The sequence below is a fragment of the Grampus griseus genome, assembly GCF_964374135.1.
Source record: "Grampus griseus genome assembly, chromosome: 12".
NCBI classification, from domain to species: domain Eukaryota; kingdom Metazoa; phylum Chordata; class Mammalia; order Artiodactyla; family Delphinidae; genus Grampus; species Grampus griseus.
In genome coordinates this window covers 61899901-61918942 of record NC_139006.1, presented here as the reverse complement: position 1 = coordinate 61918942, position 19042 = coordinate 61899901, and positions in this window count along the sequence as shown.

The following is a 19042-nucleotide window of genomic DNA, read 5'->3' as shown; positions in this document are numbered from 1 at the left end:
TATCACGCAAACTGGATTTCCCATTGCCACAAGGACTGCAGGAAGCTTGCTTCCAGGCTAGCTGGCCACATCCTTTTGGATAATCATGTGCCTTCAACTGCCCCTTTGGAGACATGTGTTCTCAGCCAAAACCCTAAATTGACGTTGTTGAACTGTAAAAGCCAGGAACAGCTAGGAGAGAGCTTATCTTCCTGGGAGGCCCAAAAGACATTGCCCCTGTCTACAAGGGTGTGGGATGCACAGTCACTGCCAAGGTGACCCTGTCCCTGCCAGAGGGCCTGCCAGAATATAGGGGCAGAAGAGACTGACATAGAGGGCTCACCCCAGCCGGCGCCTGTTCAGCTGCTCTTGCGCTGCCTCTGCCCAGCTCCTATCTCTCCCCGAAACAGGGACTGTTCCTGTTTGTCCTACCCTCCCCTCCCCACCACCAGACGGTATGTCCCCAAGGCCGACCACCAGGGAGCAGGTAGAGATTCCCTCACCACACTGCTCCTGGGGAGCCTGGTCACTGCATGGAGGGAGGGGAGAGCAGAGGGGACAAGGTGGGGCTAAAGAGAGAAGAGAGGTGCTGGCTGTTTCTAAGGAGTCTTAACTGGGCTGGAGGTGGCTCAGCATGGAGAGAGATCTGTGTGTCTCATGGTCCCCAGCACCGTGCGCCCTGGAGGGATCTTCCCATCCTGCACAGCCTCCCCCTCACCCCCCACCCCACCGGCCTCAGTCCCCCCACACACCCCGGGGGGAGCTTCTCCTCCAGCTGCTCCACTCTCCACCTCATTGAGGAGAAAATAGAAGAACCTTCCCCACTGGGGCCTTTAGTCTCCGGCAGGAAACATCCATTGGCTGAAGGATTCTCCTTCTGGGGCTGCCCCAGGCTACTGTGAGGGCACTTGTACAGTCTCAAGAATGATAACACACTCCCCAAACTGCCACATTCCAGGCAACAGGTAAGGTGACGATGAAGTAAATTATGGGCCAGTTCAGCCCTTAGCAAAATTTCCTGGGAGTTCCCTGGTGGCCTAATGGTTAGGACCCTGGGCTTTCGTTGCCGTGGCCAGGGTTCAATCCCTGGTCACAGAACTGAGATCCCGCAAGCATGCGGTTAGGCCGAAAGAAAAAAAATTCTGGAGCGGAAGACAGGGAAGGGGAAGCAACATATCAGGACCTAAACAAAGGATCCAGAATTCATTTCTTTCTTTTTCTTTTTTTAAAAAATGTTTATTTACTTATTTATTTATTTATTTTGGCTGCTCCAGGTCTTAGTTGCAGCACACGGGATCTTTAGTTGTGGCATGTATGCGGGATCTAGTTCCCTGACCATGGATCGAAACTGGGCCTCCTGCATTGGGAGCACAGAGTCTTAACTGCTGGACCACCAGGGAACTCCCTCTAGTGGATGATAATCTAGTCCTCCAACTCAATTTCTTTCCTTTTCTTTTCTTTTTTGAGTCTTTTTTTTTACAATGTTGTGTTAATTTCTGCTGTACAGCAGTGATTTAGGTATACATATATATATACATTCTTTTTATATTCTTTTCCATTATGGTTTATCACAGGTTATTGAACATAGTTCCCTGTGCTATACAGTAGGACCTTGTTGTTTATTCATTCTCTATATAATAGTTTGCATCTGCTAACCCCAAACTCCCACTCCATCCCTCCCCCACCCCTCTCCCGCTAGGCAACCACAAGTCTGTTCTCTATGTCTGTGAGTCTGTTTCTATTTCCTGGATAGGTTCATTTGTATCATATTTTAGATTCTACATATAAGTGATATCATATGGTATTTGTCTTTCTCTTTCTGACTTACTTCACTTAGAATGATAATCTCTAAGTCCATCCATGTTGCTGCAAGTGGCATTATTTCATTTTTATGGCTGAGTAGTGTTCCATTGTATATATGTACCACATTTTCTTTATCCATTCATCTGTTGATGGACATTTAGGTTGTTTCCATGTCTTGGCTATTATGAATAGTGCTGCTATGAACATAGGGGTGCATGCATCTTTTTGAATTATAGTTTTGTCCAGATATATGCCCAGGAGTGGGATTGCTGGATCGTATGGCAACTCTATTTTTAGCTTTTTGAGGAATCTCCATACTGTTTTCCATATTGGCTGCACAAACTTACATTCCCACCAACAGTGAGGGAGGGTTCCCTTTCTCCACACTCTCTCCAGCATTTATTATTTGTAGCCTTTTTAATGACAGCAGTTCTGACCGGTATGAGGTGATACCTCATTGCAGTTTTGATTTGTATTTCTCTAATAATTAGCAATGTTGAGCATCTTTTCATGGGCCTGTTGGCCATCTGAAGCCAGCTCACTTTCTTTTTTTTTTGTGGTATGCAGGCCTCTGACTGTTGTGGCCTCTCCCATTGTGGAGCACAGGCTCCAGACGCACAGGTTCAGCGGCCATGGCTCACGGGCCTAGCCGCTCCGCAGCATGTGGGATCCTCCCGGACCGGGGCACGAACCCGTGTCCCCTGCATCAGCAGGCAGACTCTCAACCACTGTGCCACCAGGGAAGCCCCCAGCTCACTTTCTTTATGTCCTATAAACCAATTTAATTTCTACTCTAAGTCCCCCTCCTGGCAGGAAAGACCATGTCAGTCATTGCTGAAGCTTCATTTCCCTTCCCCACTCAGGAACCACAAGTGCCTGTAAAGTTAGGATAGGGTCTAGTCTCCCATCCACACAGATCTGTCATTTGCCAAAGCCCAGTGGTGGGCAGTAGCTGGGGTCTCTTTCCATGTTATGCATGGGGAGAAATCTTTGCCAAGGCTGGATCCTCAAAGGCCTCCCACTCCACGAAGGAGGATGGGCCACCTCCATCATGGACGGCTGTGCAGGGATGAGATCACCCACACCTCTCTTACCTTCCAGGCCCTCATGATTTCTTCTCTCTCAAAGGCCATCTCCCATCCCCCTACAACACACATGAAACCCAGTGAGCTTAGATTGTTTTCAGAGGACAAGAGTCACTGACCTCAACCTCCTTCTGCTTTGCACCCAACCTGAATCACGGAAACAAGAAATTACCAACCTTGCTGTCTACTTGAAATGGAAGGGGCAGGCAGAATACTATAAGAAACACACAAATTAATATGTCAAAACAGCATCCTGGGGGCTTCCCTGGTAGCTCAGGGGTTGAGGGTCTGCCTGCCGATGCGGGGGGCACAGGTTCGTGCCCCGGTCCGGGAGGATCCCGCGTGCCGCGGGGCGGCTGGGCCCGTGAGCCATGGCCGCTGAGCCTGTGCGTCCGGATCCTGTGCTCTGCAACAGTGAGAGGCCCGCGTACCGCAAAAAAAAAAAAAAAAAAGAGCCAAGCCATTCTGGGAATGTGTGGGCCCGGCCGGAGTCAGAATGCTCATTCAGGAGTGATGAGGGCAACAGTGAACAAGGAGTTTAGAAAAAAGAACAAAATCCCCAGGGAAGACTTATCTGTAACATGGTCTGAGATGTTTTTTTTCTTTCCTTTTTTCTTGCTAGGTTCGGGGATGGAGGTGCAATAAATAACCCTCTCTCTCCCTCTCCTCAAGTTTGGAACCAAAAAAAACATAAAAGTTTGGAACCAGTTGAGAAATAAGACACAGGCAACAGGTGAACATTTAAGTGTCAACTTTATGATAAATAAAAGCTAGATTGGAGGACACGGTTTAAATGTGCAGGCCCCACAGACTTCATGATGTGTCACGGCCCCTGTCGACAGACTGGACAACCTCAGCCCTTCCCCCAAGTAGTGGAGTTACTGCCTGGTGAGCAGCCCAGAATATACCCTCTCTGCAGTGGGGCAGGCCCTAGAGTGATATGTCAATTCACTGGGACTGCCACAATGAAGTGCCATAGATTGGTGACGTAACAGAAATGTATTTCCTCATAGTTCTAGAGTCTAGAATTCCAAGATCAAGGTGTCTGTTGCTTCAGTTTCTTCTGAGGCTTACAGTTGGCCTCCGCCCTGCTGTGTCTTCGCATGGTCACCCCTCAGTCAGTATTGTCTGTGTCCTAATCTCCTCTTACAAGGACACCAATCATAGTACATTAGGGCCCAACCCAACAACCCCGTTTTAACTTAATTATCTCTTTGAAGGCCCTATTTCCAAATACAGTCACATTCTGAAGTCCTGGGAGTTAGAGCTTCAACATATGGATTTGGGGGGAACACAATTCAGCCCATAACAGGTACACAGCTGGTTTTAGCAGAGCATGTTCAGGTCCTTCCCTCAAACTTTGCTGTCAGATGTCTTTCTTCTGAAGAGCGACACTGGGACTGTGGCTCAAATGAAGCCCCCTCCATATGGACGCACTGGAGTGAGGAACAGAGTTCCAGGTCACACCCCACATCCCTCTGTGGGTGCTCACATTATTATTGTTTTCTGAAATAAAGGACTACATCACATCTATGTAGAAACCAAACTTTTCATAACACTTTCACATCAAAAACAAAGCATAAAACAAAGGTAGGAGAGTTTTCAGAAATCATGTAACCATAATCCCTCCTTTTACAGATGAAAGAACCCAGGCCTGGTTGGAGTCCAGCCAAGAGCCACACAATTAATTCGTGGTCACCTGTCTTCCAGCACTGTCACATGCCACAAGTTCACTTGACTTTAAGGTCCCCAACACAAAACTTTCTTCCCTCTTTATATCCGCTTCTCTGCGGCACCTATCCTAAGGATCAGCACAGCTGTTTGAAGAGGGAATTGAAGTAAAAGAGATTCTGAGTCGCTAACTGCTCTGAATGGACTCGACTCACTTGGCCTAAGAAGTATGTTTACATTTGCATTGCCCAGTCCTCAGCCTGGGTCCAGTCTGGTAAGTACTGAATTCACGTTAGCTGCGTGCATGCATGAATGGCTGAAGAGCCAGAAGACTGGAGATAGGAAATGTCGCTTTTTCAGAAGTGGGTGAAGAGGGATTCTTCAAACAATAGAGCCCTGGACTTGGCATTGACCTGAGGTCTCTACTGGGCTTGTACTCTGGCACCTCTCCCCATTCTGCAAGGATCTTTCAAGGTCATCTTGGGTTCTTTCCTCTCCTCCAGCCCTATATCAAATTTGTTTCCAAGTTCTCTCATATCTCCTTCTTTTCCATCTCTGTTGCCATATCCTGGCCTAGGCCCTTATCGTATCACGCTGGTCTGGACTCACGTGTCTGGGCAGGGTTGAGCACGGAGGCCTGCGAGGCAGCTAGGAGGCTATCTCAGCAGATCAGGCTGCAGTGGATGCTTGTTTTGTGTTCCCTCCCTCTCCTCGGCCTGTGTCTTCCTCCTTATCGTTTCCCCTCATACGTACCCCCTGCGTCCTCCTTCCAACCAGCTCCCCACTCCTTACCCTTTCAGGCTTCCTCCACCTCCTCACTCGTGCCCACCCTTCCCCCAACCCCTACTTCAGGTTTCAATTAACTAGATGTCCATAGAAAGATTCCAGGAAATTTATTCTCCCTAAAATAGAAGTGACCCATAACAAGGCTTAATGAGGTCATCCCCCAAGGAATTTAATAAGGGACCATCGCTTCAGCCAGTGAAATGAGAGTGTCAGCTGTGTCTGAGTGAGTCTTTGCAGGAGGGAAGGCTGCTCTACCTCTGGGGCACATTGGTAGTCTGGGGCCCCTGTGACAGGAGGCAGGAGTGTAGAAAGCAAGGACACATGGCCAGTGGGCTCAGTGGGAAAACACAGAAGTAAAAGCTTACCCTCTTCAGAGGTTTGCCAAGAACTCACAGGAAACCTGACGCCCTCCCTGACTCAGCTCCCTGCGAGTTCCCCGTCCTGAGACCACCAGCCCAAGAGCTTTAGGTGTCTTGAGATGAAGATTGCTGGGAATGGACTTTTGCCCTTACTAAACTGATAGAGATGGGGCAGTGTCCAGTGTGTTGGAGCTTCCCTTACAGAGCAGGGGAAAGAGGATGTTTGTTTTTCCTGCTTTTGAAAGACAATTGCCTCTGCAGCCAGGAGTGGTGCCAGCTGTGGGCAGTGTCCAGCCTGGGAGGTGGGTCACCAGGGACTCAGGGGGAGTCCTCAGCTGTCTGCATTTTCTCTGCCTGTGCATTGTTTTGGAACCCACAGCCCCCTGCCTCACATCTGCTCACCCACTAAAGGACCATTATCTCTTCTGCCCAAACCAAACCACCCAGCATCTCAAAGAGTCTCCAAAAGCTACAGCCGGAGAGACTCCTAGATGTGACCTTAGTCTACCCATTTCCCCAGTTTGCAGATGAGCAGCTGGGGCTCATGGAGGTTAAGGACTGTCTCTAATGTGCTAGTTCTCTGTGTTGCATAACCAACAACAACGATCTGGTGGATGAAGACAACACACACTTACTAGCTCAGTTTCCATACGTCAGGGGTCTGAGCTTGACTTAGCTGGGTCCTCTGCTTCAGAGTTTTGATATGTTGCAATCAAGGTATCAACTGGGCTGCCATCTCATCAGAGTCTCAAGCGGGGAAAGATGTTTCCAAGCTCCCTCAGGCTATTGACAGACTTCCTCTGCCTGCTGCTGCAGAACTGAGGTCTTTTTTTTTCTTGCTGGTAGTCAGCCAAGTGCTCTCAGCGACTAAAATCTGCCCACAGTTCTTCGCCAATGGCCTCTCCATAGGCCCTTTCACAGCATGGAAAGTTCTTCAAAGCCAACACGTGAGAGAGTCTTGGCCCCAGGGAGGGCCCAGTCCCTCTTTTAAAGCTTTTACCTGATTAAGTCAGGCCCACTTAGGATCATTTCCTCTTTGATTAAATAAAACCCAACTGATTTGGAATCTTAATTACATCCTCAAAATCTCTTCACCTTTGCCATATTCTATTAGTTAGAAGCAAGTCACAGGTCCAGCCCACACTCAAAGGGCATGGATCTTACAGGGCAGGAATAAATGCAGGAGATGTGGAGCTTAGGGTCACCACATGACATGTCACATAGCTAGATAAAAGCAGAAATAAGATATAGAACCTAGGTTTCATACAGAAACAGGTTTCAGGGACCAGTTATGTTTCAGGATTCAGATGGTTCCAGATTTTAAAAAGACAGTCAGCCACACCTTCGACTCACAACACCCATGGTGCAGTCTGGGACAGGACTCTAATCAAACACTGTGGATTTCTGCAGTGAAACATGATTACTCACACCAAGTGGTACATGTAGACCAAAATTAGCTGCATGGTGGTTCAGATGCAGTTTTGCCACAAAATAAGTACAGGTCAGATTGGGTTTTGCCAAATGAATTATGAAAGAGTTTTAGGTTTTTAGAGCTTTGGGGCTTCGGAAATTCCAGTAAGGGATTGTAGACATCTAATAACTAATACTCATTGAGTTCCTGCTCACACCAGATTTGGGCTAAGATTTGTGCATTCTCACAACTCTGTGGATGGAGAATATTTTTAAGATATTAACTATTTTCCTCCTTTTTCCTTCTTCTCATCCAAGTGGGCTCTGTACTCATTGACTTGGGGGTGGGGGTGTTACCAAATTGGTTGACTGGACCTGCTCTGGGGTCCCAGCCCAGGCTGAGACCCCTTGTCTCAACCAGGGAGGTGCTTTTTCCAATCGAATTTGTGCAGCCGATAACAAAACTGACGCTAAGACTGGAATAGCACAAGCTTTATTCAATGGCCAAAGAATGGAGAGGCAGGAACCTAGTTCAGAAATCAACTTCTCAACCCAGTTAGGGCAGAGACACCAAATATACAGTATAGCAGGATCAAGTAAAAGGGAGGGATTTGGAAAGAGTGGGAGGAGTATTAATGAATTATCTGAGAACAAGGGTGTGATTTGGACCTGGTACTGATACAACTCTCCTTTTCAGCCCTGGTATGGGCTTTTCCAGTAGTTGTCATGGCAATTGTCAATTGTCACGGAGCCTGTGGGTGTGTCATTTAGTTGCTAATGCATTACGAAGAGCTATAGTTATTCCGCCAGTTTGGGCCTAGTTTGTTCCAACTGTTTTTTTCTCTTAGAAGCTTTTTCCTAAAACTTAGATAAGAGCAATTGGTTTCTATTCGAGGGAGGGGCAGGGCTGTGATTCTGGGGCAACAGCCTTGCTAACAGGGGGAGGCTGGGTGGGGAAGCAGCCTGAGAGTCTCTCCTGCTTCTCTGTTCCCAAAGCTGCTCCAGCCCCAGATGGGGAGGGGACGTGGGGCTTTGATAAACCACTTTGGACACAAGCAAAAACCAAAATAAGACAAATCAATACACTGGAAATAGATGCCTCACCCTAGGCTACAGAGAGAACAGAGAAGAGTTGGAGCTCCTGGAAGCACAGCTATGCTGGCAGGACCCCAAGGGTAAGGGCTCATGCTGCCCCTGGAGAAGCTGGGGGCCTGGGTGCTCTGTGTGCTTCTCCGGGGGGCGTGGTGGGGGACTCCTGACTGGACTCTGTCTGGCCCCGGCTGTCCTTACTGCTCTCTCATAATGTTGTGCAAGCGAGCCCTTGCTTTGTAGCCAGAACGTCTGCTTTTCTCCCGCCTGATACAGACCGGGCAGCTGAATAGATAGTGCTTAGTAAATGCTCACTCTTCAGGGAGGACTTGAAAGGTGATGGGGGTGGGAGGTGCTCTAGGCCTCTCCCTCCAGGAGTTCCTGTGCAGTTAACTTCCTCTGAAGTGTTTGGTTTGGGAGACCCTCTGATCTACTTCATTACAACCTGGGTCAGGTTTCATTACATCATCCTCCACTCAAGGCGCCAGGGCCTCATGACAAACTGGTGCAATCTGCAGGCCTGAAGTGGGACAGTGCTGTGCTGTGTCCCCGTTGAAGTGACTCCCACCATGTGATTTTTGACTCTGGCCCCAGAACCCCAGGGCTAGCCTTTCAAGGAATGTGTTTGTCCGTTTTCTTCGCCTTTGAAAGTATTTTTAAAATATGACTGCCCCCTGGTGGCCAAAATTATATATGTAAATACCCAATGTCCTTCAAACACAATCCAGACAAGAGATTCCTGTCACAGGAATGAGAGAATTGCTGATCCGGTTACTGAGTTTGTTTGGGATTAGGGTAGGAGAGCAGAAGGGGACAAGTTTTTCTGTGCTTGCTGGCACAAAAACCAGATCAGGCAGTTAATTGGATCTGGATCGTTTCAGCTATAAACTTCATGAGGGCTGGGAACCACTTCTGTTTGAGTTCAGTGTTTCATCCTAGTGGCTAGCAAAGTGTCTGGCACACAGTAAGCGCTCAGAAACATACTGAATGAATGGATGAACTGCAGACCTGCCTCAAACGGAGCAACCACAACCTCACTCATTTTTACCTTATTTCACTGCCTCTTCATAGATGCTGAAAAAGCATTTGAAAAAATTCACCATTTATTATTTATTTTTTAAAAACTCAATAATTTCAGAATAGAGAGACTTCCTTGACATGTTAATAAATAAATCTGAACCCAGGCTTAAAGGTAAAGCCCCTTTAGTAGAAGAATCTCCACTCAACTCAGCAGTACAGCAAAGCTGTTCCTTTTAGCAGGTTGTATTTTCCAAAGACGACCACGGTGATATCTTCCATCCCACATGCTCCTCTTAGAATGTAATCCTGACAATCCACCCACTGGCTAGGGAGTCTATGTCCCTTTCTCTTGACTCTGTGGGTGGACTTTGATACAGTAATGATGGAAGTGAGGCTTTGTGACATTCAAAGTTGATCATAAGAATGCTATTACACTTCTGCTTGCTCTGTTAAAATGTTCACTCTTTTTTGGCTGCGTTGGGTCTTCATTGCTGCACACGGGCTTTCTCTAGCTGCGGTGAGCAGGGGCTACTCTTCGTTGCGGTGCGCGGGCTTCTCATTGCGGTGGCTTCTCTTGCTGTGGAGCACGGGCTCTAGGCACGCGGGCTTCAGTGGTTGTGGCTCGCAGGCTCGAGAGCTCAGGCTTAGATCCCGGACGAAGGATCGAACCCGTGTCCCCTGAGTTGGCAGGCGGATTCCCAACCACTGCACCACCAGGGAAGCCCAAAATGTTCTCTTAAAAGCCAGCTATCATATTAGAAAGAAGCCCAAACCAGCCTCCATGAAGAGACCATACAGAGAGGTCATGTGTAAGTGTTTTAGCCAGAGGCTGACAGCTTGAGACTCAGGCCAAAGCCAGCAAAAACTGCCAGGCCAGTGACTGAAGACACCTCTGGTGATTCTGCCCCTCAGCTCTTTAACGATCCCCAGCCTTTAAATCTGCCCAACTTGAGGCTCCACATAGTAAGGAGCAAAGATGAAAAATGCTCACGGTGCCTCGCCCAGATTTCTCACCCACAGAATCCATGATTGTTTTATGCCATTTGGGATAGTCCATTACACATTAACAATTACTAAAACTTTTGCTGTTACTACTGTTACCACGTTGGTATGATAGTACTGCCTGAGAAAAAAATTAGAAGAACCAAAATTGATAAGGAGGAAGTAAATTTATCATTATTTGCATGTGAAATAATTACATATCTGGAAAAGCCAAGAGATTCAACTAAAAAAGTATTAGAATAATGAGAGAATTCAATAAGGGACTAGGTTCAAAACTTGATTTCTTTCTCTTTTTTTTGGCCTCACCACACGGCATGCAGAACTTCCCCAGCCAGGCACTGAACCCATGCCCCCTGCAGTGGAAGCGTGGAGTCTTAACCACTGGACAACCAGGGAAGTCCAAAACCTAATTTCTTTCTACTTTTACTTGCATAAATGACCAAAGTTGGCGACTCACAATTGGAATTGGCTACTTCCATTGGCTACTCACAATTGGAATTCTAATTTAGAGACATTATCAGTGGAGAATACACACTGGTTGCCAGTTTAGCAAATAAAACAAAATACAAGACACCCCGTTAACTTTGAATATCCGCTAAAGAACAAAGAAAGTTTTAGCATAACTGTGCCTCATGAGTCCTATTTGTTAGAATGAAGTCATTAAGCTCAGCCCACACTCAGAGGGAGGGGTGTAGACAGCACAGAGGATCCCAGAAGGCAGGGGTCGTTGGGGCCATCCAGAGGCCACTGTCATACTCTCATTCATAAATTTTCCTGAGAAATCCATTTTATTCCAAATAGACACTGTTGCTCAGAGAGCAAGCCTGGGTACCTCCCGTCCAGAATTTCTTCCCTGGGCAATGATTTTATTAGATGAACCAAGGGCTTAGAGGTTTTCCCACTAGGTTTTCATCTAGCCAGTGTTGAAGTGAATGCGTGTGTTATCACTGGCGTCCTATGTGAATAATAAAATGGAAGATGAAAGATGAATTACAGTGTTTGCACTTTATACGTTCAAAGTGTTGCTGAGGTCTGTAAGTTATAAATATATGTACTGATGGATGTATTACCTCACAGCCCAATTGATATCAGGATTGTGAGATGATGTTTGCTTCCTATAAAAGGGTTTGAACTGAGGTGGTGAATGTGACTGATGTGTTCAAGAAAAGACAAGATGGAGAACTTCACCAGAGAACTGGAAGTTACATGTTTTTTAAAAAGAACAAAATGGAAATTATAAACTGAAAAATACAATAACTGAACTTAATGAAATAGATGTGTCTAACAGCAGATTAAGAACAAGATTAGTAATATGTAAACATGATCGGTTAGTAAAAATATCCATACTGAAGGAGAGAAAAAAGATGGAAAAAAATTGAAAGAAAAAAAAGAATGGAAAATACAGAAAAGCATGTAAGATATATGAGCTACAGTGAGACAGTCTAACATCTAGGTAATTGGGAGTACCAGAAAGGGGAGAGAAAATGAAGCAGAAGCAGTACTTGAAGACACAATGGCTGAATTTTCCCAAATAGATGAAAAATATCAAGCCACTAGTACAAGAAGTTCTATGATCCTTAATTAAGAGAAGTTCAAAGAAAAACACACTTAGAACATCATAGGATTGCTGAGAACCAAAAGCAGTCACAGAAAAAATACACACATTACTTTCAAATGAACCATGTTAACACAGGTGACTTCTTAGCAGAAATGTGTGTATAGACTCAGGGGGTCCCCCGTGATCCTTGCCTCCTGGTGTTCACATCCTTGTCTCATCCACCCTTGAGTATGGGCAGGGCCTGTGACTTGCTTCTAACCAACAGAATAAGGCAAAGGTGACAAGATGTACATGATTACGTGTGTGAGTACATTATGTTAATTATGAGATCGCATGATTATATTACATAAGATCATGGTGCCCCTCTTACTGAGGTCTTATCACCCTTGCTGGCTTTGAGAAGTAAGTGGCCATGTTGGGGAATCTCATTTGGCAAGGGACTTTGGGTGGCCTCAGCTAGTAGCTAGCAAGAAACTGCTGCCTGTATGCCTACAACCTCAAGAACTGAATTCGGCTAACAGACTCAATGAACAGAGAAGTGGATCCTTTTCCTAGTCAAGCCCCAGAAGAGAACCCAGTCCTGACCAACATCTTAATTGTAGCGCTGTCGAGGACCCGAATAAGCTGTGTCCAGATGCCTGACCCCCAGAAACTGTGAGATAATAAATGTGTTTTGTTTTAAGATGCTAAGTTAGCTGTAATATTGTTACAGAGCAATAGAAAACTAATACATGATGGAAGTAAGGAAATACTTGAATTATATATTTAAAGAGTTAAGGGACTTCCCTGGTGGTCCAGTGGTTAAGAATCTGCCTTCCAATGCAGGGGATGCGGTTTCGATCTCTGGTTGGGGAACTAAGATCCCACATGCCTTGGGGCAACAAAGCGGCTTAGAGAGCCAACTACAGAGCCCATGCGCCCTGGAGCCTGTGCGCCACAGCTAGAGAGAAACCCGTGTGCCACAACAAAGAGCCCATGCGCCGCAACGAAAGATCCCACGATGCAGCCAAAAATAAATAAATAAATATTAAAAATAAATAAATAAATAAAGTGTTAAAAGAAAATAACTGCCAACCTATAACTATAAACCCAGTGAAAACAACTTTTAAAATGAAGGTGGAAAGCACTAATGAAAAGAGAAAGATTGATAAATTGGATATTAACATTAATTCTGTTCATCAAAAGCTGCTATTAAACGAGTAAAGCGACAAGTCCCAGAATGAGAGGAGATATTTGCAATACTTATAGCTGATAAAAAAAACTCATATCCAGAAGATATAAATAAATCTTACATACTAATAAGAAAAAGGCAAACAGTCTAACAGAAAAATGGGCAAAAGACTAAACAGGCAATTCACAAAATAAAGTACCCAAATAGCCAACAAGCATGTGAAAATGTTCCACCCTCATTAGTCATCAAGAAATTGCAAATTAACACTACAAGGGGGATAATACCACCCAAAAAATGGTTTAAATTTTTTTAATGATAATACCAAGGATTTATGAAGATGTGGAACAACTGGAACTCACACACAGCTGGTGAGAGCGCAAATTAATACAATCATTTTGGGACTGTTTTTGCAGTATTTTCTAAATTTGAACATATCAAAAGTTCAAAGTGTATTCTTCACATGTTCAAGGTGTATTCTTCACATACATGCAAACATATGTGCACCAAAAGACATGTATGAGAACATACATAGCAACTTTATTCATAAGAACCCCAAATGGAAGCAACACAAACGTCCATCCACAGTAGAATGGATAAATAAAACAATGAAGTATTCTAAAGTAGGGCACGGACAATTCTTCTGGACCAGATAATTCTTTGTTGTGAAGACTGTAGTATATTTAACAGCACCCCTGGCCTTTGCCCACTAGATGACAGTAGCGCTCTCCTAGTTGTGACAACCAAAAATGTCTACGACTATTGCCAAATGTCTCCTGGGGGGATTATTACCACCCCCCCACCCCCCGATTGAGAATCACTGCTCTAAAGCAATCAAAATAAGCAAACTTCTGCAATATGCGACATTGTAGACAAAGGTCAAATACATAATGTGTGAAAACAGCTAGACACAAGAGTACATGCGGTATGATTTCACTTAAAGTTCTAAGACAGGGTGAATTAATCTGCCTGACAGAAGTTGGGATTTTCATTACCTTTGTGAGAGTAATGACTGGAACGGGGCATATGGAAGTGGCCCCTTGGTGATATTCTATACACAACCTAATCTGGGTGATGTGCACATGGGTGTGTTCACCTTGTGAAAATTCATCAAGCTATATACCCTTATGATTTTGCCATATGTACTCTGCTTCAAAAAGAGTTATTTAGGGTTTCCCTGGTGGCGCAGAGGTTAAGAATCCGCCTGCCAATGCAGGGGACACGGGTTCGAGCCCTGGTCCGGGAAGACCCCGCATGCCGCGGATCAATTAAGCCCGTGCGTCACAACTACTGAGCCTGCGATCTAGAGCCCGTGAGCCTCAACTACTGAAGCCCGCACGCCTAGAGCCCATGCTCCACAACAAGAGAAACCACCGCAATGAGAAGCCCGCGCACTACTATGAAGAGTAGCCCCCACTCGCCGCAACTAGAGAAAGCCCACACGCAGCAACAAAGACGCAACTCAGCCAAAAATAAATAAATAAATAAATTCTAAAAAAAAGTTACTTAAGAATAATACATATTTGTAAATCTAGAGTTGAAGAGAGAAATTATTCTTTAAAAGAGTTACTTTACTTATTTATTTATTTATTTATTTATTTTTAAGTCACATGTAATGCCCAAATTTATTGCTCACCCAGTATTCTAGATTATATTGCACCAAAAACTTTGAACTAAATTTACATGAGTTTGTATCTACTATTATCTATGGTCTATACCTTTCATTAATGATGTTTTCACATTTACAAAATTCTAAACTTATGTGCTTTTTTTCTTATAATCTCCCCTCTAATAATTTCATCATTACTAATCATCCACAGTTCTGTGACTTGCTTACTCATCCATTTCACATTTATCTCTAAAAGATTTACTTTAAAAATACAAACAGGGGCTTCCCTGGTGGCACAGTGGTTAAGAATCTGCCCACCAATACAAGGGACATGTTTGAGTCCTGGTCCGGGAAGATCCCACATGCTGCAGAGTAACTAAGCCCGTGCACCACAACTACTGAGCCTGTACCCTAAAGCCTGCAAGCCACACATACTGAGCCTACGTGCCACAACTACTGAGCCCACAAATACTGAAGCCCACATGCCTAGAGCCCATGCTCCACAACAAGAGAAGCCACAGCAATGAGAAACCCACGCACCGCAACGAAGACCCAATGCAGCCATTAATAAATAAATACAAACAAAAGGGAGCTCGATGTCTCAAATTGGAAGAGAAAGAATAATTGAGCTTTGTTAGAACAAAAAATGGCAGAAAGAGAAGTGACAAAGCTGAATAAAAAGAAAGGAAATCTTATTTCTGCAAAGAAGAGAATGGGAGCTAAAAGAAAATTTAACCCAGGACTGGTATGTAAAAGAATTTTGTCCGTAATTAGGGTGGGTAACTACAAGTCTCTACTTGTTAATCCTCATTCTCACTCTTTCTTAACGAATAGAAACCCAAATTTATTCTGTGCAACAATGTGCCCATAAAAACACTACATTTTCCAGCCCCTTTGCAGGTAGGATTGTCCAAAGTGATGTAGACATGAAAGTTGGTGCTATAGCAGCCATTATATGACTGTGAAGTGACATTGAGGATAGAAACCAGTGCTAAAACCATGTGAACCACAAAGAAGGAGCCAATTTCCCTGATGACTAGAGAAGTCCCCATCTCTACCTTGAACTGCCTGCTTCTGGCATTTTACAAGAAAGAGACAAGCCATTTCTTTGCATTTTTTGTTACATGCAGCTAAATGCAACTCAAAACTGACACAATGACTCAGAGGGACCTGCTGGCCAATAGAGAGCATTTGGTACTACAGTATAAACTTGTGCTAATGATCCTTGGCAGCATCAGAGCAGTGGCCCCTAACAAAGGAACAGGGGATGGGACAGGGGCAACAAAGTTATCGAAAGGACCCAGAATCTATACATATACACAGAAAAACCTTCAGGCTGAATATATACCATATCTCACACACATATATGACAACTATTTTTCAAATATCTAGAGCTGCTGTTTGATGAATAAGTTCAAATTGATATAAAAAGTCTTAATTTCTGAATAATATTAGCTTTTTGTTATTGTATACTTTCTCAATCATTGGTTACTAATTTTACAACCCTAAAGGGGGAGGGAATATCTGATGATTTTTGATGTTTATAAAGTATTTTGAATTGGAGCCATCTGAAAGTCATAAAGTACAATATATCTATACATTGAAATACTACAGTGTTACAAAGAATATAAAAATATGTGGACACTTCCCTGGTGGTCCAGTGGCTAAGACTCTGTGCTCCCAATGCTGGGGGCCCAGGTTCAATCCCTGGCCAGGGAACTTGATCCCACATGCTGCAACTAAGAGTTTGCATGCCACAAATAAATATCCCACATGCCCCAACTAAGACCCGATGCAGCCAAATAAATAAATAAATATTAAAAAAATATATACGTGTACATGTTGGATTTGCACAGATAAGTCTAGAATGATTCACTCTAATGATAGCAGAGAATAAGTAGTCAGTTACTCTTGGGAAGTAGAATTGGGGCTAGGAGTAGGAAAGAGCTTAAACTTCAAATTTTGTATACTTTTGAATTGTTGGAATTATTTGTAATAAACAGGTATTACTTTTGTGGTTACAAGTAGTTTGGAGTTTTTTGTTATTTTTTTAAGGAAATTTTTTTTTTTCTAACATTTGAGGAGCTTGGGCATCCCCAGTCTGCATTTCTAAAGTAGTTAAAAGCTAAGCAGGGAGGGCTTCGCTGGTGGCACAGTGGTTAAGAATCTGCCTGCCAATGCAGGGGACATGGCTTCGAGCCCTGGTCCGGGAAGATCCCACATGCTGTGGAGCAACTAAGCCCGTGCACCACAACTACTGAGCCCGCGTGTCACAACTACTGAAACCCGTGCACCCAATGAAGAATAGCCCCCACTCGATGCAACTAAAGAAAATCTGCGTGCAGCAATGAATAAATAAATAAATAAATTTATTTTTTAAAAAAAAGCTAAGCAGGGAAATTGAGACTTATTACGGTTCAGCCAAAAGTAGGTGATACAGAGGAAAGATCTTTGGTTTGGGAAATAAGCAATCTGGGTTCCCATCCCAACTCGGTCAGTGACTGGGTGTGACATCTGGGCAGTCATTTTATTTCTTTGGACCTCAATTTCCTTGTCTATAAGACTAAAATTTGGACTGAACAATCACTTCCCGTCTGATATTCTGTAAATGTATAAGCTGCCTCTCTGAGATTGAGGGGAAATTCTTATTTATCTTTGTGGCTTCAGTACCCAACACATAGTACTTAATAAAATTTGTTAATAAGTAAGTGAAAGAACAAATAACAGGGCAGGTAGGGCGACTATTATATCCATTCGATACCTAAGTTTACATGATGTCTTTAAGGTCACGTTGCTAGGTAGTATAAGAGCCAGGTTTTATGCTCAGTGTCTGAACATGCTGTGGAAAATACAGCAATTCTCTCTCCCAACGCAGTGGAGGCAGGCTGTCAGCCCACAACTGTTGCTGCAGAATTGAAAGAAAACTGTAAATATGAGATCTGATCACTATAAGATAAACCTGAAAACATAAACCTGCACAGTGTGAGAGGAAGCTGTGCTAATAAGAGGACATCCATGCATCATAGTACTAAATAAAGCTGGCAGAGCAGCCTTTTTGAGTGGTGTGTCATCAAAGCCCGGGCATCAGCTGTCCTGGCACAGGGTCAGAGCCAGACTATGGTGAGCCAGCTGTCACGTGCTCCTGTGATAACTCACAAGAAAAAGTTCCCCTGGCAACCGAACAGGCTACAAGGACATCCACACACAATCCTCAGTGTTCTCTTAAAATAGCTTCAGGGCTTCCCTGGTGGCGCAGTGGTTGAGAGTCCGCCTGCCGATGCAGGGGACACGGGTTCATGCCCCGGTCCGGGAGGATCCCGCGTGCCGCGGGGCGACTGGGCCCGTGAGCCATGGCCGCTGAGCCTGCGCATCCGGAGCCTGTGCTCCGCAACGGGAGAGGCCACAACAGTGAGAGGCCCGCGTACAGCAAAAAAAAAAAAAAAAAAAAAAGCTTCAGACACATTTGATGAGAAGCATCTTTTCATTCAAGCTGCACTTCTTACCCAATATTCAGTTTCACAAGGAGCCGAAGCTGTAAGAGCTAATCCCATTCTGCTGGTAACTCAAGCCCCTGCCAAGGTCATGAGTTCTTAATTTAGTATAGGCAAAGGCAAATCTATTGACAGTACAGCACCTCCCCCTCCCCTGCCCACAGGGCAGAACTTCGGGCAAAGGATAGTGACTCTGCAGGGCTTGGACCTATATATGCAATGGTCCCTAGGTCTGTGCCACCCTGACTGGACTCGCTCAGACAGCTGAATTGGAGTGGGGGGAGTTTCATAGACCTAGAAATGCGGGTCTAATGAAACAGTAAAGGCAAAATGGTCAGAGTCAGATATGAAAAACTGGATTAAGACAGACACAACTACATACAATGTATGATCTTGGATTGGAAAAACAATTGTTACGAAGCACATTGAGACAATTGGAGGAATTTGAGTATGGACTATATATTAGGTAATAAAATTTTATCAATGTTAAATTTCCTAAATTTGATCATTTTGCTGTGATTATCCAAGAATGTCTTTGTTCATTGGAGATAAATGCAGAAGTATGTAGGGGTAGGGGTGTGGTTCTCATAGACAGACATGCAGTCAGAACTAGAGACAAAAGAACAGAGGTCCCTCTCACACACACACAGCCATACATATGGGTATATTTGATATTTCCAAGAAATATGCAAGTTAGAGACCTAGAAATGGAATTAGAGCAAGAAGGTTTAATTAGGGGCTGCTTTAGATGTTGCTTGCCCACACCTCACATCCTTCTTAGCACATCTACAAGTGGGCGGACTGTCAGCCTGAGCCATGCCCCTGACTCCTCCATGACCTAGTCTATTTCTCTTTGCCCTCTGTATCCAGGTTTCCTGGCTTCCTAGACCAGCCCTTTTTTAAAACCCCCAGTCCTACTGGAACAAGTAACCAAAGGGGATTCCCTTCAGATTCTGGAAATAGAGGATATAAACAACAATGCTATATCTATACACTTAAAAATTTAGACGAG